Below are 26,047 nucleotides of genomic sequence, written 5' to 3'. Positions count from 1 at the left end.
CCCCCTGGAGTTGTGTAATGAAATGAGCCTGCCCAGATTGGACTTTAGAACCAGCTTGGAACTTCCTGCACACCCACTTTGACCAGGTTAAGCTTCCACCTCCCAACCTTTCCTCTGGTCAAACTAGATGTACTGTTTTCTACAAGGGAGTCCCCTAACCTGACTTCTGACTTTGTGGGGGAAAGCAGGAATGTGGTTTTCATTCTAATCAGCCTTTAGGACAACTTGGTTTCTCATGAATATAGAGGATAGTCCGTCTCGAGGGGAGGGATAACTGAAGGTGAGAAGGCGTGTCTCCATCCCCTTGCTTTCTGATGTCAAAGGAAAACAGTTCCCAAAACCTAGGACCAATCGCCTGGGAATGACCCGATAGCAGAGCACTTGCAAACCGCCTAGCAGTTGGAGCCACAGGAGCTCTGAGGTGAGGCAATGCCAGAAGCCCATTCTAGGTTCAGGAAGTAACCCCAACTCTGTTGTAGTGACAGTGGGTGATCTGGGTAATAGGTAGCTCCAAGAGGCTCAGCGACAATCAGGAGGTCTTGATTTTGTCAGGGGCTCTCTTGTTCATTAAATCTCCTTTAAAGACACTGTGTTAAGAGGGTTTATGAGTGGGGTACTTTGGGCTGTCTTGTGAGAAGGCCTCTCACTCCCCCAAGAAATGAGCCCAGAAGTTTTGGGACCACCTCCTTAATATATCTTCATCAGAGTCTCCATAAGGAAAAAAGCTGTTAGAAGTACGTGCTCCTCCCTCCCTGAGAAAACTTCCCAGTCGTCATGGGTGCTTCCATTTCCCCCCAACAAGCTGCTCCAAAGTTATTTCAAGATGGCAACAGCAGAAAGATGGATTAGCTCTGTCAACAGGGAGTCCTAAAGTCTTGCCATTCACTGAGCAAAGAAACGTGTGCCTGCCATGGGCGGCTGATAAGGGAAGTGGACACAGGATAAACTTCAGCCCAGCCAGCTGACAAAGTTCAAACACAGCCTTTGAGAAAACAGCGACTCCTGGGCCTCTGCTTAGTGAAGGCAAAGACTGTGGGCTTTGTTCGATTACCAGGCTATTACCATCAGCAGGAGGCTTGCAATTCCAAGCTGCTGCTGCTGCTGCTGCTGCTGCTGCTGCTGCAGAGACAACAGGACCCAAAAGTGTATCTTATAACACAGTTTCCATGTAGGGAACTAGAAACACAAGTTGCCACAAAAATGGTTTTTCACCTCCTATGCCCCACCTCTGTGTCCTTTGTCCCCACCACATAAACCTCACCATTCTGATTCATTTTAAGGAGCAGACCATGATTTGTAAGTAATGGACTTCCTAATGCATATTTCAGAACTGGATAACCACTAACACTTATTGGAACATTGAGTATGTGCTTAATAAGAAGAGTAAGAGTTTCGCATACATCACCTCATTCAATCTTCACAATACGCCAGTGTAATAAGCACAACGTTTGATAGATGAAGAATTGAGGCACAGTGAGGTGAGGCACCTTGCCTAAGGTCACACAGCTAGTAGGCAGTTGCTCTGGGATTTGACTGCCAGCTAGACGGGTCTGCTTCCAAGGCAGAATCCCCTTCTACTCAGTGCACTCCTCCCTCACCCCTTCTTACTCTATGGAAAGAGGTTGTACTGAGAGAACTTTCAGAGCTTGCAAAGGCTTTGGAACCCTTGCCTGGATTACAGGTTTTGAGAAGCACAAGCTGTGCATGCTCCAATGCAATAAAACAATAGCCATGACACTAATAATAACCATGACTCCTTTTGGGAGTCCCTTGTGTTTGTGCTTGTCCCCTTTCAAAAGATTGTCCACTTTGCTTATTCCTATCTTATCTTGGTTAATTGAGCTATATTTTACTTTTCTCTGGCTCCTACAAAGATCCCCTTGAAGGCTTCCCCAGTTGGATAAGCTTCCCAAGGTTCTTTCTCCTTGCCATTAGTCACAATTTCCTAATGTTGAGTCTCTTCCAGGAAGACAGTGGAAGCAGCTCCAAATGCAAGTGATTAGCTTGTGTGTGGGGCTTTGACACAGATTTTTGGTCACTTACAAAGGCAAACATACAGCTGGTTCAAGAGCAGCTCCTTGTCATTTTCCATCGCTGAAAAAATGGAAGTCTCAGTAACTAGTTGCTTCAAAACAGCTAGTCCCTTAACTTCTCTGGGGATAAGTAGGCAGACATCTGAAGCCAGTTACTGGGTCTCCATAGCATTTGGGTCAATCTCGGAACTCGCCTAATCAAGGCAATGTGTACACTGTTGAGTGCTGTTTTCTAAAAAGCACTGACAGTCCGTTAGGACCAATCATCCCAACACACAGGGCCATTATTCCTGTACCATTTCTTTAACAAACATTCCCCTCATTGCAATGCAAGTTCCAGAGTCAGAATACAAACTGCCCTGAAAACCTAATGAAAACTGTTATCAAAGAGAGCAGTTTTGAATTGTATTTAAGTACGTTTCTCAAGTGGCCATTATTTTTTAACAGGCATGGAAACTATATTTTTATTAATGGATTCTATTTATCCCTCTGGGATTTAAATACCTTATTTATGTATGCCTTCATTCAACAAACATTTCATTGAACACTCACCATGCTCTTGCAAGATAATAGGGATGCCAAGATAGTACACTGAGGCCTGTTGAGAAGTTCACTGCCCCATGGGGATGACATATTGTTTTGGGAAGGATTAGCTAAGTTATGCCGCAGTAACAAACAACCCCAACATCTCATTGGTCAAAATTAGCACAGGTCGTTGCTCATGCTACATGTCCATTGTGGATCAGTAGGAGCCTAGGTTGATGGAGCAGTCACCATCTTTAACATTGCCAGTTACCATGCTAAAAGAAAAAAGATGTCTGAAGAGTCTTGCACCAGTGATTAAATGTTCATCTCTTCTGCTCTCAATCCATTGTCCAGAAAGTCACTGGTCCCACCTAACCAGAAGGAAACCAAGAAGGGCAATTCTACCTTACAATGAGATGGGGGAAGACCTAGAAACATTTGAAGAATAGCCCTGATGAATAACACGCACATGTTAGTAGATAATTGTGATACAGTGTGAAAAGTGTTATAATAGAGAAATGAAAAAAAGAGGTAGTAATAAACCAACAAACATCATGAAGTAATTACAAAAGCTTCCCATGGGAAGTGGCATTTGAGTTTATTGTAAGAGAATTAGGGAAGAATGAAAAGGAGTTTTTCTGTAGAGCAAGGACATGAGCATTCTAGGAGAAAGAGCTTTGCAAAGGCAGAGAACAGGAAAACACCTTTCATTCAAAGGGAGTGGAGGGAAATTCAGGTGGCTAAAGCGACGATCTGGGAGGGGTAGAGACGAGAGGCGGCAGAGGGCAAGGGGCCAATTGTAAAGGGCTTCTGCGTTTCCCGGGAGTTTGGTTTCACCCTACAGACAACAGGAGATAACAGGGATTGTCCTACAGGGGAGAGTCGTACAGTGGAATGTCAGGAGAGTGTTTGTTTGCCTTGAAGGATGATAAGACACAGGAAGCAGGGATGAAGAACAGGGATGAAGAGGGCGCTAGTTAGGGAGATGTGCTGAAATCCAGGTGAGAGATAGGGAGCCTCGCCTCAGGCGCTGCTGAGTCTGAGACTGAAGAGTCATTTCTGAGGAAGAACAGATAAAACCCCAATGTTTTATCATTTAAAACATTAATATTTTTAATTAAAGGAGGGCTGCTGACAGGAGAACCCTTCAAGACCACTTTAAGGCTGCTAGTTTAAGAAATGAGTAAAGGCTTACACCATTCCTAAAGCAAGGATGGTAGCTGGAGGATGAAGACAGTCAAGGCAGGAAGATGAGCTCAGATTTGAACATGTTGCATTTGAGATGCCCATGGAGATTCAGGTGGCGACGTCCCGGGAATATAGGGCCCAGGAGTCTAAATTCATTAGCTGTTATAAATTTGGGATCAATATAGTTTGCAAGTAATGCATATAATTCATGCAGCTGAGCTCTGTTGATACAGTGTCTAATAGAGAAAACCGAAGGGATAAATGCAAATATATAGAAACATTCTGAAGTAAACATTGTTAGTCACCACATTTTATAATATATATCCATATAATAAAAGCTCAGAGGTAAAGAATTTGGGAATATCTCATCCAACCAAATGCACTGAGAACATTACTTCCAAAATTTCCGTTAATATCTACCCCATCAAAGTGAAAGTTCTTGCCTATGGAAATGTTGATAATTTAGGACAAGCAGATGTACATATTTCGGTCAGAACTGATTGATACTTAACCTGAGGAAAGAATTTTGAAACTGAATTTTTAGCGACAATTATAAGTAATCAATGCTATTTTTTAAGTGACTAATCAAGTTTTCAGGGTTTCTGCAAATTTGGGTGGCCAGCCAGAGGAATTTTCATTAAACCAGGGCTTTTTTCTTTTAATTTTTAATTAAATTGGCCTAAGTCAGCAATCAAAGTTTCCACGTTACTATGTAATGTATAGGGTAGCAAATACGCTGGGCTCCCACCAGCTCCAAAAAACATCATTTAGAAGGCTAGAGGGAGAAATCCGAACTCTCATTGTCAACGTTCCAAGAGATAAACAGAGCATTATACGTCGTTCTGAGGCAACGGGATCAGGGTTTTTAAATAAATCATATTAATATGTGAATAAGACAAGCATTATTCTCTTCTTTCAAAATTTAATAGAGCTTTTGTTTTTGCCAAGTAGGAAGGTGACTGTTAGGCTGTGGGCTGGGGAACACATCACAGATTTTCTGGTCTTGCCTCACTCATGCAAACTGGGGCCACACCCACTCTCTAAGTGGCTAACCCCAACTCATGCGTGAAGTCAGTCCCCTCTGGCAGGCAAGCTGAGGCACTTTCTGGTGCCTCCTATGGCAGGGGAAAAAATTCTTCTAGGATACAGACCATCCAGGACTTGGTAACAATCCACACATTTACAGGAAGTGAGAGTAAGGAACAGACAGGTTAGATTCTGCGTGGTTATTTGTAAGTTTGATTTTTTCCTAAGCCCAAGTGACTGAGAGGGATTCAAGCTTGTATTCTCCACATGCAGCTCCAACACAGAGACGTGGGGGTCTGTCTTTTTGTATTTTAAAAACTAAACATACTTTTTCTTTCCTTGCTCATCTATGTTCCAAAAAGCAGTTGCTTTCAAACTTCCAGGACCTGACTCACAGTAAGAAATACACACAAATATCACTGAAACAAAAGTTTCACAAAACAGTGATTTGCCCTTACAACGTGCCACACAGCCCGATATTTCCCAGTCTGTTCTATTTCTTTGCCAAAGTTCTGCTTTTGTCAAAGTTCTGCTTTTGTCCTTCTAAATGATTCATGACCCACTGATTGACTTTGACCCACAGTTTGACAAGCACTAGTGTAGAGCAGCCCTTCCTTAAAACACACGTTTAAATCTACTTTGAAAAAAGCAATACCGTTGGTAATTCTTGACACCCTTGACAAGTACATGGAGCTACTGAGTCTCTGAGGTAATCTCTTCAGGGCCAACTAGCTCCTATTCCACATGGATGTGGAATAGACTCCAGTGGGCCTCAGCTCTGTGGAACCATCTGCTGCTTTTGACCAAACCTTCATCACCAGCATGTTTGCCGTGTTTGGCCTTTACCTTGTCAAACAAATCCTCACCCTTTTTTGACTTAACTTTCTGCTAAGAGGCACTTGTCTTTGCTGATCCGAGATCAACACTCTACAATGGAACTTTTTGTGGGGACAGAAAAGCTCTGTTGTCACTGTCCAAGATCGTGGTCACCAGCCACTAATGTGTGGCTAGTCAAACTGAGGAACCGAATGTTAAATTTTATTTAATTTCAATTATTTAAACTTAAATAGCCACATGTAGTTAGTAATCGCCATATTGAATAGTGCCGGCTCTAGATAAACTCTCTAAATACGTTTCCATTGCTTCAGTATATACCTTCCCCTCTTACTGCTTATGGTTGATTGAATTCGTATCACATTGACATTGCACTCTTCACACATTGTCTGCTTCATTCTTGGTCCTTTAAAGTCATGTTTATAGACAAATGATTCAACTCATGCATACTCCATTTTCCTGCCATTTTCATTTTTTAAAATGAATTTTTCTTTTATTTCTATCATAGTCTCATCTCCCTAGACCTTTCAACATCCTATCCATTTTTGCAAGACAATTCGATGCTTTTCTTTTTACTTAAAAAAACCTAAAACTAACCACAGACTCAGTAAGCACGTTATAGACTGGTGAACAAGAAGTGGTTGAGACTGAAGTGACCAATCCCACTGCCCTTTGGTGGAGCAGACTTGTTTGAACTCTGGACTGTAACTTTTTTGCATCTATACATTAGAAATGCATTATTTCTGACGTTGGAGATACTGTAAATAGAAAAACTCCTCTACTTGAACAGAGTAGTATGTTTGGGAACAAAAAAAAAATTTTTAAGACACTTTCTGCCCTCTGGGGAGCTTTTAATTGAGGGAGGTAGATAAACATAAGTAGAAGTAACTTCATTATGCAGCAGACTCATTATGAGATGACATTATGAGAAAGGTATAATCTTATTTAAGAAAGTATTAGAGAAAGAAGAGTTCTCAGCTGGGAATGGAGGTATAGAGGGCCTCTAGAAGAGACGGGGTGTAAGATGGGTCTTACAGATTGGCACATATAAGGATTTGGAAACAGGGAAGAGCATTCCAGGCTGGAAAACGTAGTTAAGGGAAAATTATAGAGCTTGAGTGATGGCACGTTCAAAGAAACCTAAGTTATCTACAACCTCACTGTCTGTTGTGTCTAATTAGGCCTGCATTTTAGGAAGATGCATTCATCAACAAATATTTACTTTGGACAGTAAGATAAAAACAATTGGTTAGAGTAAAGTTAAGACTAGAGTGGGGAGATCAGCTCCTGGAATGATGAGATAATCCAAATGAAAGATAACAATCCTCCAAACAAGAAAGTGGCAAACTATGTCCCATGGGCTACATCAGACCAGAAGTCTGTTTCTGTAAATGAAGTTTTATTGGAACACAGTCATGTCTACTCCCTCACATATTGTCTATGGCTACTTTCATGCTACAGGGGTAGAGTTGAATTGTTGCAACAAAGACAGCATGACTCGCAAAGCCTAAAATATTTAGTATCTGATCCTTTCAAGAAAAAGTTTGCCTACTTGTGTCTAAACTAGACTGACGGGAGTGGAAAGGGTGGGATGCACACTAGGGAAATGATGGCAGTGAAATCCACAGGATTCAGAGACAGATGGCACAAAAGTGTTGATTTACACGGGAGGTTTAATTCAAGACGTCTTTAGGATCTATAGCCTGGGAAACATAAAGGAAAGCAATTTCATTAACTGAAACTGGGATAAATTTGAAAAGAAGATAGGCTAGGCAAAAAGAGAAGGAGTTACATGTCAGAGGTGTTGTGTTTGAGGGACCTTCGGCACACCCACGTGAAGATGCATGTACTCGTCTCTGGAGCCAAGGAGAGAGGTCGGGACTGGAGATGTAGACTTGGGAGCTATGTGCCTAGAGTTGACAGGTGATGAGAAGAAGATGGCCCAGAGAGAGAGGAAAGGAGAGAACAGGAATAGGCTGAAACCCCAGAGGACGTGTCTGTTTCAGCAGCACACAGAGAAAAGAGAACCAGTGAAGAATTCAACAGAAAGTTACAAGGAATGCCACGGCATTACGGAACTAACAGGAGGCAAACAAAATAAGGGAAAGAGGATGGCCAGCAGAGTCAAAAGCTGTCCTTAGGGTCAAACAGAATGAGGATGTTTTGGAGGAGGTGACTGCACACATCAGAACATCATCGTTGGTATTTGGGGACCGAATCCAAGAAATGAACAGAAGGAGAACAAATTGTGACAGCAAATGAAGACTAATCCTTTGAGATCTTCAGCTATTGAGAAAAGATGAAGACCAGCTGGAAGCTGGAAGGGGGAGCAGGTCTAAGGACAGCTTTCCCGAGGAAAGGAGAACTTGGGTAAGCTTATGTTACACAAACGTCAATAGACTCTGGCATGAGGACATTTCCCAGAGTTTGGGCAGTTTACAAATTGCTCAGATGCCTTTGTTTGCTTCCTTTGGAACATACATCACTGCTATGGTCTGAAAGGTTGATGCTTCTGGAACCCAAGCACAAGCTAAATGAAATGCTCCTTCCAACTTAGCCTAAAAATCTTCTTAAGTTTTCTAAAAGGACCCAAAGCCTTTTTAAGATCTTCATATAGAGAGCTTCATGTCAGAGCTTCATATCCTTTGAGTTCCAAAACTGGAAAAAACCATGGTAAAATCTGCAAGATCATTGAGAACTGTTAGTTTAAACCCAAGACTTATGATTCTGGACCTGGAAGTTTTTAGTTTCTATCCACTCCCTCTAAGGTAAAGCTGCCTGCAGTTGAATGCTAAATTGATGGTTCAAAGGCAACACCAGAGGAAGAGGCACATTCCTGAGGGCTGGCACCCTGGGCCCTATAATGGTGAGCCTGGGCGCAAACCTTCTGGGTTTAGGAGAGAGGGATGTTCCACTGGGGAGGCCAAAGACTCCAGATACTGTATATCGACCTATACTATCTCTCTATATAGATACTATATAATAGACCTGGGGGTCTATCCTGCTCCCCAGGGGACATTTGAGAATATCTGGAGACATTTTTGGTTGTCACACCTGGAGGTTGCTACTGGCATCTGGTGGGTAGAGGTCAGGGATGCTGCTAAACATCCTACAATATAAAGAACAGCCCCTTACAGCAAAGAATTATCCATCCCAAATTGTCAATAGTTCTATCCAACGTGCTCTGAGCCACCTGCTCTCTGGGAAAATGTGTCATACATTAATTCAAACTAAAATATAAAGACTGATATTGTATTAATATGTCATTTTTGCTGGTGGGTGTGGGTGACCTTTATGGTCCTAGGTGCTTTTGGTTGTCTATCCAAAATCCCTCCCCCACTTCCTTTTTCCTAACAAACCCTCTATTTAGTTCAAGAAACCACCCATCTCCAGCCACAAAGGGTAATTAATGCATGGCATTGCAGGCTTAAGGGTGGACATGTAAACTGGATTGGCCCAATCAAGCTAAAGGATTGGGAGAGTGGTGCTAATTAAATGTTTAACAACGAGCTATCCAGGGAAAAATATATTCATATATACATATAGTTACCTATATCTATGTATATATTTATATTTATGTATGTATACATACATACATTTATTATACATTTTTACTGATCTAATGGATGTGTAGAACCCAATATACAAATAAAATAAAACATGTAATGTTCTTTATTGTAACTTTCACACAGCCAATTGATTTTCACAGAATACTTTTATTGGCTTTTGCCATTCTTGCATCTATAGCCAACCTATGGTTGCAGTTGACAGGTGAGTGTAATACTGACAGGAATGTTGGCTGCTTTGCCTAAGTTAATGAGTAAAACAGTGAAGACATATGGTCAGAACCTCACTCTTTTGTCAATGATGTCAGTGACTTCTTTGATGAAGCAGATAATACTGGAAGAATATCTCCTCAAGTTTTTGTACTATTCACAATGTAACAGTTTTATTTATTTATTTTTATTTATTTATTTTTTTGAGAAAGATTCTCCCTGAGCTAACATTCATGCCAGTCTTCCTCTGGTGTTCAGTACGTGGGCTGCCAGCACAGCATGGCCGCAAACAGAGCAGCGTAGGTCCACGCCTGGGAACCAAACCTGGGCCGCGGAAGCGGTGGAGCACAGTGAACTCAACCACTAGGCCACTGTGTAACAGTTTTGGAACAACACTTTTTAAAGCTTGATCTGCGTTATTTACATTTCCTCATCACTTTCTTAAGTCTAGAAAATCAAAAAACAATAATCACGACTTGATTTACAGCATTTGCCCGTTTCTGTGCTGTAAGTACTCCAGTTGCGGCTGATTTCAAGCCATCATTGTGGAGGTGGAGACGGAGGTGCACGGCACACCATTGTATAGCGTCACCACCACGCAGATGCAGGAGATGGAAATCATGCCAAGGGTAGAGATCACAGTAAAACTAGTAACATAATTAGAGAGTGATGAGTTTTGAGTATTTATTATCTTTGTTTTTAATGTAATGCATTTTTTAAGTTTATATAATTTAATTTTTAATAACAGCTGTTTCCCAACTTGTAAAATTCTTGACAGTTTGACAGTCTGATCCCCAAAGCACGAATGACTGGAAGAGAGGCCTTCTCTTTCTCTTTTGCAGGGTGTGAATTAGGAAGCACACAGGCCTGATTTCCACTGGCAGCCATTATAACCAGGAGAAGATCCAAAGGTAAGGAAGGCAAAATGGAGAGACAGTAAAATCCTGAGTCTTTGATGCCATCACGCAGTTAATGATCAAACTGTGCCTGGAATCCACTCCACCACTGATCTTGGGGTCATGGCAAAATCACTCATGCCCCCCTATTGTTCAAACCAGCTTGTATCATGGTTTTATAATGTTTGTAACCAACACCATTCCAATCAATATAGTTTTTTGGTTTTGTTTCTGTTTCTTAGGAAACAATGGCTTAATGAAAGAAATCATCTCTAGTTGTAGAAGTTTGGGCCTTTGAAGTTGGGGAGAGTATTTTTAGAACTTTTCAGAAGCCAGGAGAGAGACTTGGCTTATTTCATCTATATTCTTTTTTCTTTTTTGTTTTTTTGCTGAGAAAGATTCATCCTGAGCTAACATCTGTGCCAATCTTCCTCTTTTTGCTTGAAGAAGATTTGCCCTAAGCTCACAACTGTGCCAATTTCCTCTATTTTGTATGTGAGTCACCACCACAGCATGACCACCAATGAGAGGTACAGGTCCACGCCCGGGAACTGAACCCAGGCAACCAAAGCAGAGCATGCTGAACTTAACCACTAGGCCACAGGGCCAGCCCCTATATTCTTTATTCTTTTTCCTGCCCTCCTGCCCATGCCAGGCTTTCTTTCAAAATTCAAGTCACTCAGCTCCTTGCCTTTGAAGTCTTCTCTGAATTCTTCCTCTCCCATTGCCCAAAACAAAGCAGATTCTCTCCCTGGATGCCCTCTGTGTATATAAACTGCACATCCTGCTGCATTTTCTTACACATCTGTAAAACTCCCAGCTTCCCGCAGGCCAGGTTATTATATCATTTTTCCTGTATCTCCAGTGCCCAGCACATTTAAAGTGCTCAATAAATGTGTTCAGGACTGAACGGTGTCCCCTCAAAGTTCATATGTTGCAGCCCTAACCCCCAATGCTTCTGTACTTGGAGATAGGGCCTTTAAAGGGGTAACTAAGGTTAAATGAGGTCATAAGGGTGAGGCCTAACTCAATAGGACTGCGGTCCTTATAAGAGGAGGAATAGACACTATGGACAATACCCAGGAGGAAAGGCTACATGAGGACACAGCCAGAAGCTAGCCATCTGCAAGCCAAGGAGAGAGCCATCAGGAGAAACCAAACTTGCTGGCACCTTGATCTTGGACTGCCAGCCTCCAGAACTGCGAGAAAATAAATTTTGGTTGCTTAAGCTTTGCAGTCTGTGGTATTTTGTTATGATAACCCGAGCAGACAAATACAAGAGGAGTGTTGAATGAATGAATGAGTGAGTGTCCTTTAGGAAAGACGGGTCACACATATACATTAATCTACTGCTTTTAAGCACTGATTTGCTTTCACTACTCCAAGAGAATGATTTGATCCAAACTCTGAAATTAATTTAATTTTATTTTGGTTAGAAAACAGCAAAACAGCATGTCTCTCTGCCATGGAAAACATAAAGAAAGATGTTTTCTCCATAAGTCCTTCCATATCCCCAATTTCTGATTTTTTTTTCCCCCTTTTAGGTTTGTTTTAAACAGAGAATGATGAACCCAGTGGAGACCTGGGAACTATACACGAAACGGAAATATGACCAAAGAAAGGGGCCGCTTTCATCTCCCATGAAAGCCAGGCTGTTTTTGTTGATACATATGGAAGAAATCAGGCCCAATTACACGTGGAGATTCGGCACCAACGTTACAGCCTCACCACAGGCCTTTTCTTTCTTTCCACAGGTATACCGTTACAGCCCACGCAGCCCAAGCCCTCCATCGCCAGCAAGGCCGTTCCTCGGAGAGATGGACCTTGCCAGAGGTATCTCCGTCACCGTCAGGATGACTTTCAAGTGAAAAGAGCGTTTCCTATCTGTTGACTCTAAGGAAGAAGAACCCTACCTCCTCAGTAGCACCAACTGAGGCTTCCAGCGGAGAGAGGCGCAAGTGTGGGCACCCTTGCCTTAGCGTCCCCTCTAGCCTCAGGGAACCCTCAAAACAGGAGTCTTCCAGGTATTTCACTTAGCTGCCTTTTTCATATGGGCTTTAGGTTGATAGAGCTCTATCCTCTTTTCTAATCTCTTGCTTTACATCAGGGATATTCAGAATTTTTAAAGTGGAGAATATCAGGGCGTTAGAAGACCTGGTTCTGGACATGCTCGCTGCTAACTTACTATATGACTTTGGGCAAGTTCCTGCCCCACTATGACTCTCAGGCTCCTCATCCGTGAAACAAAGGGGTTGGACTAAGTGGCCTCCAAGGGTCTTTCCAGCTGAAACCATCTCCTGGGCTGCCTACTGTAGGAGCAACTAGTCACACGTGGCTGTTTAAATTTAAATTAATTAATTGAAATTTAAAATGTAGTTCCTCCATCTCGCTAGTCACATTTCAAGGGCTTTGATAGCCACATGCGGCCAGTGGCTACCATATTGGACAGCACAGATAAAGAGCATTTCCATCATTTCAGGAAGACCTATCAGACAGCCCGGGTCTAATGCTCTCATTTTATCCTGACTGTAGATGATTTCACAACAAAGCCTGACAGTTGAATAGCACTTTTGTGTTTATCTTGTATTTCAATACACCATTACATTTAACCACCAGAAACAGGACAGAGAGGTATTATTATGTCTGCTTTATCAGATGATGACACTAACTCAAAGATTAAATGACTTGCTGGAGGGTCATGCTGTTAAGGACCAAATGTATTTTCCAGATCCGATGCTGTCTCTAACACACAGCACTAAGTCACAGGGAGAAGATCTGTGTGGCCTGGCCAGGGCCACTCCAACCCATGGCAGTGCAGGAACTAACACCCAGTCATTAAGAGCTGATCTAGAGACTCTGCACCTTAGCTTAGATTTTAGCTTGGCACACCCTCACTGTGTGGCCATGGACAAGTTACTCAATGTCTCTGGGCTCCTTTGCCCTCATTTGTCAAATGGGAATGACAACAGTGTTCACTGTTCATGAGAATTACAGGAGCAGATGCAAATAAAGTGCTAGCTCAGGAAGTCAAGCACATGACAATTGCTCACTAAAAGTTAACCACTGTGATGATTAACATTATCACTACCTTTACTCCATCACAGGCCTTTGCATTTCCTCTCTGACTCAGACAGACCCATTGACAGCCCTTGCAAAGTCACTGCCAGCTTGTCTAAGGAAAGATGCAACTCTTACACATGGACCAGAACTCCCTTTTTGAAACCTACAGAGTAACTTGGCCTTATAACCTCCTGTGGCAGTGAGCTCTCCAGATTAATTACAAGTTGTTCAGGAAGAGCTCTCTCAGAGGGATCGGATTAACCCGCCTGGGCAGTGTGCCATGAGCAAATGGCTTTTCCCCCTATAATTTTTCCAAAACTTTTTGGTGCCAGGAAGCCACCATGTGCCTACCCCAAGGAAGGCCTGGCCCACAGTAGGTGCCACCAGTGCATGAGGGCGGTGGGGGGTGGGGTGGGCGACCCTCAGAGCCTCCTGCAGGGTTTTCTCCCCTGGAGCAGGGTACAGCAGCCTGCCTACAGAGTTGGCTCTGTCCAGACTGAGTTTTATCTTCTGGAAAAGGCACAGCAGACACATGTGTCCCTCGGTGATGGCTTTTCCTTCCCTGTCCCACCACAGTGGAGTGCCTCAAAGAACAATATTTACACCGACGGAGCCGCAGAGCATGGGGGGCCAGGCTACAAAGCCCCGCTCAACAAGAGTGTCGGGGGCAGGGGGCTGCCCCCAGCAGGGCAGGCAGGGCACAGGCCTGACTCCACAGGTGTTTCCCTCATCCCGCCCTCCATCTCCTGGGGCCCAGCCAGGGACTGACGAAGCAAGGAAGAATCTTCCGGCCATGCTTCATTTCTCCAGGAGCCAGCAACGGAACCATGGTCAGACCCCAGGTGTCTCTTGGGGCAGGAAAATGAAGTGCTTCTGCTACTGGGTGCAGCCATTGAGCATCACAGCACACAGGTGTGGCATGAACCATTAGCAGAGAGAATCCACAGCCCATTTGTGGATTCTATCTGCTGGTTCCACATAACACAACAACTGGAGCCCTATGCACACCCATGAAGAAGAGTCACTCAGTCACTCATTTGTTCATTCATTCATTCAACAATAACTTCCTGAGCACTTGGTCTGAGGATGACTTTGAAAGAAGCAAAACCCAGTTCTTCTTGCAAGAACCTTAGAGACCAGTGGGGGAGTGGAAAGATAAAAGAGAAATTAGGTGACAGTATAGTAAGTGCTAAAAGTGAGGTGCCAGCAAAGGGCTAAGGGGTGCACAGAGGTCCGAGGGCCTCTCCAGGAGGAGGTGGCATGTAAGCTGGGTCTCAGTGGCTACATGAGACTTTAGAAGTGCTGAGGTGGGGGACAGGGTTGTTGGGAGAAGTCTTTGTGCAGCCTTGTCGACCGCTATACAGGCTTTCACTGTGAAAGACGTGGAAAGCCTTTGGAGGGCTTTGGGGAGAGGGGTGATATGATCTGGACATACATTTTCATGGGATCACACAGGCTGTTCTGTTGGTAACAGATTATTGAGTGTGGAGAAAGGGTGGAAGCAAGACGACCAGTTGGGGGCGGGGGGCGGTGCTTACAATAATTTAAGTGGCAGATGATGGGGGCTTGTTAACCCAAGCCCCTAACAGTGGCTGGTAGAGTAGGCATACAATCAGAGCTGAAGAAAGGACACAAAAAGACCTTATACGATCCACTCATCATAGTTTTTAACCATCAGCCAGACAAATCTCCCTCGGTCAGCAGCTGCCAGTGTTTTGAAGACTGTTCTCAAGTAATAGTTACAGTCTCTGTCTTCCTATTCCTTGCTCTAATTTTACCCCAAGTCTTCAAATAACCACTAGGATTATTGAGTTTCCCTTCATAAGATCCTCTCTAAGTGCTTTGCAGAGTGCCTGCTCCATCTCTGGGATGGAAGGAACCCCCCGCTCCATAGAATCAAGGGGACCCTGCTTTGGAGAATAACACTGGATCAATGCAAACCTGAGCACAGGAGAACCCTAAAAACTCCCACAGACCCAAGCATTTCTCTGAGGATTCAGCACAAGAGATACGGGATGACAGATATCTAAAACGCCACTTGAATACAATAGATGCTATTCTTCCTAGAGCTCTTAGGAGAGACCCTGGCTGTCTTACAGAAGACCCTCTTTTGTTTCATTTCTCTCCCTTACATGGTGAGCAGCATCCTTCAAAGGAGGCATTTAGAGGAAACTGTCTCCACAGGCCTGATCCTTTTCTTTGAAAACATAATAACACTCAAGAATGACAACAATGTAAATCACCAGAATCATTAGACAGAATCTTGATAAATTAAAATTGCTTACATCAGGGTAAGATTAGGTCAGCTGCCAGAGTGCCGGGGTCCGCGGACTTCAAGCCTTTCAAAAGCAAATATTGTCGGAGCTCCACAGTCTGGGTCTCAGCAGCGTGGATAGTCAACCCCTGATCAGACCATCCTTATCTGGGAAGGAACAAATTACTGGGCCGCTCAGTCTCCAAGACCCCTTCATTACCCATCCCACAAAGACAAATGACTCAGGAAATGTTGATACGATTGATCTTCCGAAAAGTCTAGGTCCGTCCCACCAAGCACAAGCTACCTCTGCTCATAAAATGGGTGGAAGAGAAAGGGCTACCCAGAAAGTCATAGATGTTGCCTCATGAGAAAAGTTACATTCGAATCCCCAAGCAAATCCTGGAAGGTCTGAATGCCTCAAGGGAGGAAAATCCTAAAAGCAAAATAGGGCCATTATGTCTCAGGCCTAGGGCAGGCTGAGGAATTCTGTTGCCTGAAACAAATAACAGGAAAAATATGTCAGATGTGTGGTTGTGGCATAAATCATGAACAAAAACACAATTATAAGACTCCAGAGGAGCGGGAGGAACAGGCACTGGAGTACAAATCTTGATAACTATTGGATACAATTTTCACTGCCGAGAGGGAGGCAGTGTGTAACCAAGTTTATTTTAGGATGTCAGGAGTGACTTGCCCTGGGAAGCTATGGTGTGTTCCTTTTTTTTTTTTCTTCCATTTAAAATAAATTAGAGGGGCCGGCCCTATGGCTGAGTGGTTAAGTTCACGCACTCCGCTTCGGTGGCCCAGGGTTTCACCGGTTCAGATCCTGGGCACAGACCTGGCACTGCTCATCAGGCCACGCTGAGGCGGCGTCCCACATGCCACAACTAGAAGGACCCACAACTAAAATATACAACTATGTACTGGGGGGATGTGGAGAGAAAAAGCAGGGGAAAAAAAAGATTGGCAATAGTTGTTAGCTCAGGTGACAATCTTTAAAAATAAAATAAAGTAGAATTTGTCTTAGAGAAATTGGGAGGCGATTCCTTCTGAGAGCAGAGCACACTCCAGACTTCTGTTGACCATGAGAATAAGGAGGGAACCAGCGTGGAGGACCACCTGTTGGTATAAGTCCCCCAGCTGTGTCTGAACCTCATGTTCCATTTCTTCTTCTGCCCTCGCTGTTCACAAGTGAGTCTTTTGATTTACCTGATTGTGCTCACAGTTTGGGCCCTCGTTTGTGCAATCTCTCCTAATGGAGTGAAGGAGCGCCTGGTGGGTGAAGGCAGGGTACTTAATGATCAGATTCTGGGGTCAGACTGCCTGGGTTCAAATCCCCCCCACCACCACTTACTAGTTGGATAATCTCAGGGAAGCTGCTTAATGACTCTGTCTCCCCTTCTCTTCTCAATAAAACAGGAACAAAAATAAAGCGGTCAAGAAGCTTAAATGAGGTCATCCATGTAAACCACTTAGTTATGGTGAAATATTTGCAGAATTGAGTGAAGAAGGGACTGGAGATGAGAAGAAGGCAAAGAAAGAACAAGGGTCTGTATAATCTTGAAACATAAGCCTGAAACCCCTAGTCCTTGGATAATCGAGAGTTGACCTAATAAAAGCAGCAACAACAATCTGACAGCAATCCATTTTCATTTGGGGAAAAATATTTTTATATTTTAAAAATTAACAAGAGAAGACGGTTTAAGGTGGGTAGCAATCCGTAAAGGCAAATGACCCAAAGTGGTCTGGGGAGAATGCAGAAAGATCTAGAAAAGGCTTATTTGCAGCCTCTGAGTGTGGCCATTCTCTGCTATATGGCAAGGAATCCTCTTGGTCCATCATAGGGAATTTAAAATAGAGGATACAAGAGCCGCCTTCCCAGAAAATAAGAGGCTTAGAATGGAAAGGGAAGGGCCAAGGATTCATTTTTATGATGTTACGTGATTCTCAAATATTGTTTAAATCATAACAGGCCAATGAAGTAAGTGTCTCCATTTTACAGATGAGGAGACTGAGGCTCAGGGAGGGGCCAAAAGTCATGCCACCAGTTAAGTGGAAAAGCCAAATTTGTCTGACTGCCAAACAGTGCATCCAAGCATCAGAGGTCACCAGCCACACACCTGGAAAGAGATATCAATTAATCTACTATGCCCATTAACAAGCCAGTCTTTCCTTAATGACAGACAAGACTGATGGTGAAGGGACCTTTATTCTTTCCCTTACTGGGTCCTCTCTACCCTCGGAACGCAGTTACCCTTGGGCGTGTTTCTGCAAGGCAATCTGAGGTTTCAATGTCCCATAATGTCAAGCTGCCAAGCAGGAAAGGAAAGCCAGTTTTAACAATGCATCTCATTTTTCACCTAATTAGTACCAACATACTTAGGGATGTTAAGGGTGAAGTCTGACTTGTCAGCTGCTGGCAAACACAGACCCATCAGTGTAAATCTCATTCCAGATGGGGGGCGGGGGTATTTCCCCAGTTAAAGATTGTTGTTCTTGGCTGGGTGATTGACAAAACACGGTGCCTTCCCTTCTCGGTGTATGGTTCTAGGAGAGTCTGGTGCTGCCTTGAATAAAGCTGACCTCCCTTCCAGCGTAGGAGTTTCTTGATTCTTTACACCTAAGAAGCCTGGCTCTGAGGGAGTGAAGCGACAGGGCCACCCCTTCTTTCGCCCAGGAATAGAAGCTGCATTATATCACTGTCCACCACTATGGATTCTGCCTTCTCTCTAGTTACAAAATGGAAACAGATGAATTCAATCAAACGTAAGCCCCGCCCCCAAATCATGGCTTCCTTTATACCTTGTGGTAAAGGAGTTTATACATAATTGGCACATGATTTTCTCCAGTGGTTTCAAGTTGTTCCCAAACGTAAAAAGGAACCTTTCAGTTTGGGAACGAGATGGTTTCGTTTCAAACCAATCCATCATGCCTTCCAGAGGCAAAGAGGGTGGGTCGGCTGAGTGAAACCAGGAAAGCAGTAGGTGGGTCACGGCCTCAGTTGCTTTAATTGGGCAGATGGAGACAGGCAGTGGATCAGTGAGAAGAGGGCCACAAAACCCCCTTTTGGCGGTTGGGCTAGTTCTGGGGAAACAGACTCTCTGTCACAGTTGAGATGGAAAGCCACTGACTCCCTCGCATTTAGCACTGCAGTCTCTGTTACTGGACCATGAGATATAGACCTCTCCTTTTTCAGGTCAAGGTCAACCAACACCCAAAGACTCCACCTTTTACAGACTCTGCAGATCAAAAACACCCTCCGCCAGCTAAAGCCAATTTACATAATTGGCTGGCACCAAAAAGCAACATAGTCACTGTTGAGCTATGTTTACGCAAATCTTTAATGAAAGTCAACATGGAAAACAAGGAAAGACCACTTTACACTTGGCTCTAAAAAGCTGGGCTTGGAGCCTGAGAGGTTTTCCTAAATTACTATTAACAGAGTCAACAGGTTAATATGTTTTCAAGGCTTCATCCAAATGGGGCACCTAGATAATGATCCTATTACATTAAGGTAAACAAAAGGGCAATTGTGCTCACCCTGGGATTAGGAGGCATCTTAAAAGCTCTTTCATATTTATTTTCCACAATTTAGCAAGCCCAAAAGGGAAACGTTTAACTTCGTTAGAGAGGATTGCTTACACATTGTGGAAACAACAGGTCACTCCAGGTTCTCAAGGCACTGAAGATTCATTTAGGAATTTACTGAGATCACAGGCCCCAGTCGTTCAGCCCACAACCTCTCCTAGGAGATGGTGGATACAAATTCGGCATAATAGAACTATCACGCCGTGAGAGAGAACACCTGCCACAACCTGTTAATGATTTCTGTTTGGGGGCAAAGAGGCCTTTGTTTTCAAGAAAGTCTGGATTGATTGTGAACCAATAGTCTTCCAAGCTCGGGAAACCCAAATGTGACTCTTCAGGGTGCTGCCCTGAGTTTGGCTCCTCTTTGATCCCTCTCCCCAATAAGCAAGAGCCAGGAGCTCTGGTCCACAGAGACGAGTAACCTGGCAGGAGCCTGGGGCCAAGTGTGTGCTGCATGGTGGAAGCCAGAGGTCCTGGGAGAACTTTGTAGGAATATCACCAAAATCAAAGCCTGGACCATCAACCCAACTGGGTCCAGGCAGAGAGGGACCACTGGAGGCACCACAGTGGCTTGGAGACTGTGAGATGGCCCTTGAGAAGAAGTCCTGTGACCACTATTTATGAGATGTGTACGTGATGTGGATTAAGGCTGCCCCAGCTAGAGAAGCCCAAGGTGACCTGGCCTACATGCCAAACTATATGACCCAGTGGACTTTTTTTATGGTATGAATTAGGACTGCCCCAGGGAGAGAAGCCCGGGGCATCCTCACCTGCATGCCGATCTATATGGCCAGATTCGTATCTAAAGTTATATGACCACACAATAACCAGACCCCATCTGCACTGAAATCATTTAATGACTTTTTACATCATCTTTTTCTTTTTCTTTTTTTTTTTTTCCCAGTCAAAATAAGTCACGTACCCATGCCTTATAAAATTAGCCCTAACCCTCAACTCAGGGCAGCAGCAGGAGCTCTGCCTGCCCATGGGTCCTGTCCCCATGCCAACGGGGGCAGCAGCAGGAGCTCTGCCTGCCCATGGGTCCTGTCCCCATGCTATTCCACACTATTCTCTAAATAAAAGAGCACTACTGCCAGATCTTGAGAGTCTAAGAAATCTTTCTTTCGACTCCTCGGCTCACCAACCCCGCATCATACGCAGCCTCTAAAATGGCCCCCAATAATCCCTGCCTCTTGGTATTACAGCCTTGTGCAATCCCATCCCCATGAGAATGACTGGATCTAGTGACTGTCTTCCATTCTAACCAATAGAATGTGGCAAAAATGATGGTATGCTATTTCCCACATGAGGTTACTGTTAAAGAAAACCAGAACCAGAGAGAAGTTAGAGTGGTGAAGGAAAATTTTATTCAGAAACTATTGCAATAAGGGAAGAGAGACCTCAGGTTAGAGCTGAGCTCGATTCTGAATACAAAGAAGACAAGTGGGGATTGATAGCCAAGGATCAGCATGGGGGTCAGTGGAGAAAATGACTAAAGAAACATGAGGGATAAGGAGGATCTGGCTAACCTGACCCAGCAGGATTCTTGCTGAAGATCAGTGTGATAAGATATGGAGGGTTGGGTATGAGGAATTTGGTCAGATATCGAGGGTGGTCAGATACCAAGGGCAGGGGGTTCTGGCTAAACTGACTCAGCAGGACTCTAGGAGAGTCTTTGCCATCACAAGATGTGGCTTCTGTCTTGCATTCCCTGCTTGCTCTCTCATTTGCTCACTCTGATGGAATTCAGCTGCCATGTCATGAGCCCATGGCGGGGGCCCACATGGCAAGGAATGAGGGAGGTCTGCAACTGACAGAAAGCAAAGAACAGTTCAATAGTCTTGGAGAAACTGAATTCTGTCAACAACCACATGAGTGAGCTTGGGAGTGGGTCCTCCCTCAGCCTTCAGATGAGACCACAGCCCCAGCTGACACCATGTTGCAACCTTGTGAAAGACCTTGAGGCAGAGGCACCCAGCTAAGCCACACCTGCCCTACAGAAACTGTGAGATAATAATTGTTCATTATGTTAAGCTGCTGAATTTTGGGTGGTCATTTCTTACAAAGTAAAAGAAAACTAATACAGGGCATCTGTGGTCCCAGATAGGAAGGGTGTCATTGAAGGTACTCTTGGGCCCTAGGACTTGATCCTGAGTGCCTCTGGGGAATTGAGGGGACTGCTTCAGAGGCCCAGTGCTTCCTTCGTTTGATACGGAATCAAATGAGCCAGAGTCCTGGTGTAACTCACCATCATCAGGCAACGCAGCAAACTACAATAGCCACAGCAATTATGGAACATCAGTATAAGGCAAAGAGAACAGAAAGGAAAAACTACCAGGGCATTCTCTCCAGATAAGTTTTATGACTGAGCAGAACAGACTCTACGTCTAAGATAATAACAACCAAATGGAAGGAACCGTTAGGGTTTACAAAGTGTTTCATATCTGTGATGTCATCTAACCCTCACAAACACCCTGCAAGTTTCTTTTTGGACCTTGAGGGCTCCTTTGGAAGGACTGATAGAGGAGCACACTTTCCCACACACCCAAGTCAAAAGGATGGGCTTTTTCTATTTGAGAAGGAGACTAATCTGTTTGACCAAGCAGAGCTTCGGGTAAGGAAGGAAGGGGCTGCCTAACTAACCAGCCAGCTGGATTGCATCAATCCTGGCCAACACAGAGAGAGAAACACTGCAGGTAGATCACGCTCACACCTGTGCCCCAGAGCTGAGGCTGTCTCCAATTCTGCAGATGAGGATATTAGAATTTGCAGAGCTAGTCCAAGGAAGCAGAGCCAGGACATGGTACATATGGAAATTGGGACCAGGTCCTACCTCATACCCTGTGACTTTTCCACATTCCAAGTTGAGCTGACGACTACTTAGCATGCAAATCCAGGTAAAGACCTCCTCCCAGGCTGCCCTAGCAGTTTTCTCCAGGCCTCTGCAGGAAACAAATGAACAAGAAGAACATGCCAGTATTAGCAACAGGGCTTCGGCATTTGAAATTAGTTCACACCCTTTGATGTAAAAGATCAAAGTAAGTGGGCATGCCCCTCATTCCCAACCCATGCTCTAGCTAAAGCAGTTGTTCTCCCTTTTCTCAGTCCTTAATTCCAATCAACCCCCAGTCGTCATTTGCTTGCCTAAATATGGAGCAAATCCGTTTCTTCCTTCCATCACCGTTCACACTGCCATAGTGCAGGTGACACCTGCTCTCACCTTGACTGCTTCATAACCAGCCTCCTCATCTCTGGGTTTGTGCCTGTTCACAGAGTGCACTAGACCTGACCCCATCACTTGCTTCTTTCAGACCCCACAATGTCTCCTCATATATTCCATGATGAATCTCGTTTCTTAAATGGCATACAAAGTCTTCCATGGATAGCCTGGCCGCCATTCCTCTCGGCATCCCCATGTCTTACCCTTCCCCACCCACTAGTTTATGTTCCAGCCCCTGCTGGAACTGCTTCTGTTTCCTTACATAGATCATGCTGTCTCATGCTCCAGACCTTTGCTGGTACTGTTCCCTCGATGTGAACTGCCCTTTTTCTCTTATACACTTGACTAAATCTGCTCCATCTTTAAGACCCAGGCATCCCATCCTGCTCCTCCATCCCCTCTCCAGTATACTCACTGTTCCTCTGTGCTCCCCTTGTCCTCTGGGCATCTCTCCACCATCACCCAACGTCATATCAGAGCATCGTTATCCATGTTTTCATCCGTCTCCCATGCCAGCTGGGGACGAAAGCCTGAGAACGAAGCATGCACAAGTGACAGAAGGCTGAGAGAGAGGCATGCTATTCACACGTGGGTGGCCAGAGTGCTCACACTCAAAATGAAAAGACAAGCAAAGGAGTGGGTTCACACGCTCACCTGCCTTGGATACAGATTCTGGCTCCTTTGCTCACTTCTCAGAGAAAAACGTTCATGCAATCATACCTAAATGGCAAAAAATGAAAAGAAACCCTCTTTCTGGATTCCAATCAAGCACATCTGCTGAGGGAGTTTCAGGCAGATGCAGGAGAACATCAGGCTAGCAGCAGCAGAGCACGCGTGTTCCTTAGAACATTAATGCCACCCAATGCTCCGTTGAAAAGCATCTGAGGGACAAATGGCATTGTGAGGTCCCTAATATTATTATCTCGTTTTGGAAAAAAAGGCATTTGCAAGTCACGTAATTTGAGAAATGGTGCATAGTAGTATATTAAAAGCTCTGAGAAGTCCTGCAGTTTAAAAAAAGCATATAAGTGTCTTTGATCGAACATTCCCAAAATGCATTTGATCATGGCCCATCCCTCCCTATGTCTCTTTTCCGTGACTCATCCACAGTACTCCCATTCTAAGTACACTTCAGGAAATGCTAGTTTAATGGAAGAGTCTTTAATTTGCAGAATCAAGCAGATCCTGGTTAGAATATCAGCTCCACCATGTTCCAGAAATGTAGGCAACTCATTTGAATTCTCCGAACCTGTTTCCCCACCTCTGCAAAAATGGACAGTAACACCTACCTTGTAGGTTGTTGAGAGGACTAAAAGTGATACCTTAAGCAAACCACATGGTACTTAATTCAGCAGTTCGTTAACGAATTAGCTAATTCACTTTCTTTCCACAGTATTGCCTTATTTTTACCCTAGAGCCCTGTCTATATGGCATTAAAACCTCTGGCAAAAAAGTAAATGCCAGCTGCATGGTTATTTGTTTTCTAGGACACCAAACAAACAAACACCGAGCTTTACAGAATTTTTTTCCTAAAGCGATACCTCCTGCAGGGCCACCAGCATACCCTCCTGTTCAAACTGACTAATCACTGTTTCCACATAATGACTCCTTTTGTGTCATGGATATCAGAAGACCAAGACACAGACAATAAAGCAGAAGGTCCTGGCGCCCGCGAGACACTCAGTTATAAATTAGCCTCAACGAGAGGATTGGAGCCACCAGGGTTCTGTTCAGAACACACAGCAGACACAACCTTCATTTTGTTTCTCTTCCTTTGAATAAAAATGTGTCTGATGCTTCACCTACAATGAAAATATTCTACAAGTTGTAAAAAACAAAAGTAATAACACACTTCATAGGGATGCATAACCATGAGATAATTGTGCTTCTCAGTTCGTTGATGTCACCCCCCCCTGCCGACTCGCGTCTTATAATGTACGCCTTGTTGTGTGGTAGTTCCCCAAAATATTATTCATAGGAGGTTTATAATAGCAAAGCATTACCATAATAAATAGTGGTCACAAGAGTCTTCTATGGAAGGGAAGCCTGTTAACCTTGCTCACATTCCCTACCCTTGAATCAAGATTAAATTTCACTTTTTTAATCAAAGATTCTAAATCCTAAGAACTCTAAACCTTGAAATTGATACCCTTTTTTGAAAGAAAAATTAGATCGGAACTGTCAGAAGGGGCGATCAAAATGACATGAAGCCAATCAGATGACGTGTGTGTGAGAGGTTTTCTTTAGTTCAGCTGTCAGGAAAACATTGAAGTGTCTTATCTCCCCAAAAGCCCCAAAGCCACTGTCCCAGGCCAGGCAAGCCAAAATTGTTTTAAGAAAAAATAAAGGCACAAAAGGCTTCTTAGGAAATTCACATTTTAAGTGATACTTAAGCCCACAGCTTCGACCAGTAAGAAATGGGGAATCCAGGATAGCAGCAGGCAAATAAAAGAAGAAATTATTTATACTAAAGATCAAATCCTGTTAAAAAGAACTCTAAAGAGACCAGGGTTGTTTAATTCTTCCACCCTATTACCTTATCAAATATTCCTTCAAGGAAGTGGGTCAGGATTTAGACCTTAGAAATTTAATTATTATACATCATTTTTTTGGAGGAGCATGTGTTAGAATGCGATTTGACCCTCAGCTTTGATTGAAAAGAGAGCCTACTTTTTAAAAATCCCTTTGAAATGAAGCATTGGTAGCTTCTCTTGAGGAGTCACTGTCTGGAAATCTCTCAGATCATTTAAAATGGCCAGTGCAGCAGAGCTAAATCTGTAGTTAAGCAATATGGGAGACACTGATTATTAAAGTTGTCGTATTCTGAAAGTTAACTGGAATGCCACTTGCCTTAACCCTTAGACAAAAATATTCAGAAAGGGTTTGCATGCACGCTCCTGTCTTTGTAAGGACTATAGCATGACCGTGGGAAAATGAATTACTGGCCTCAGTTCTTCACTCTCCCTTGCCCCAGCCTCGTAATGGGCAAAGAACACTTCTCTACCTGCATCAGTAAGGGTTTGATCAGAGAAGCAGAATCTCGATGTGAGATATACTGGATTTATTATCAGCATTAGACCTAGCGCGATCCTGGGAACGGGAGAAGCAGTCCGTTTAAGGGTGTGGTCCTTGCATCTGGGGCTAGGCCAGAGGCCAGCACATGGGAAGGCAAGCTACATGCAAAGCGGGGAAGATCAATGAAAGACTGGAGCCCATAAGGATGAGCTAGTTCCCACATGGGAGTCTCATTGCCTCCAAGCCCCCAACATTCATGCAGATCTGCAGAAGAGCTGGTATATCTCTTCTTCCATGGAGCTATCCACCTGGCCCATGATTCGGAGTAGCTGAAGGAGATCTGGTGGGAGCTAAAGGAGCAGCAGGCTGGCTGCTGCCCCACACCAACAAGGTGAGTAAGCAGGTCCCCATCACTGATCTGGAACTGTCATAGACATGACTACGGCTTCACTTCCACCTTCCAAATCATGTGCAAATTTCCCTTGTAGCCAACCCTACCTCCAGAACTGTGCAGGGAGGGGCGTTTTGAGAAACACAGCTCCAGCTTACTTAAGCCAACACACTGCCCCTGACTTTGAGTTCAGCCATGTGACTTGCCTTGGCCAATGACATGTGGGCAGAAGTGACAG

The 26,047-nt window shown here is 44.0% G+C and overlaps 1 long non-coding RNA gene across 1 annotated transcript in view; it reads right to left on the bottom strand.

The window, feature by feature from the left end:
* Window positions 1–16,035, bottom strand: part of LOC139082869 (uncharacterized) — a 37,255-nt gene extending 21,220 nt beyond the window's left edge. The window contains exon 1 of the long non-coding RNA XR_011539205.1: window positions 15,624–16,035. This is a non-coding gene — a long non-coding RNA (uncharacterized lncRNA). The remainder of the gene's footprint in view (window positions 1–15,623) is intronic.
* Window positions 16,036–26,047: the final 10,012 nt, after the last annotated feature.

This window comes from Equus przewalskii, chromosome 4, assembly GCF_037783145.1.
Source record: "Equus przewalskii isolate Varuska chromosome 4, EquPr2, whole genome shotgun sequence".
Classification (NCBI taxonomy): domain Eukaryota; kingdom Metazoa; phylum Chordata; class Mammalia; order Perissodactyla; family Equidae; genus Equus; species Equus przewalskii.
The sequence above is the reverse complement of the archived record's forward strand: the minus strand, read 5'-3'. Positions and strand labels throughout refer to the sequence as shown.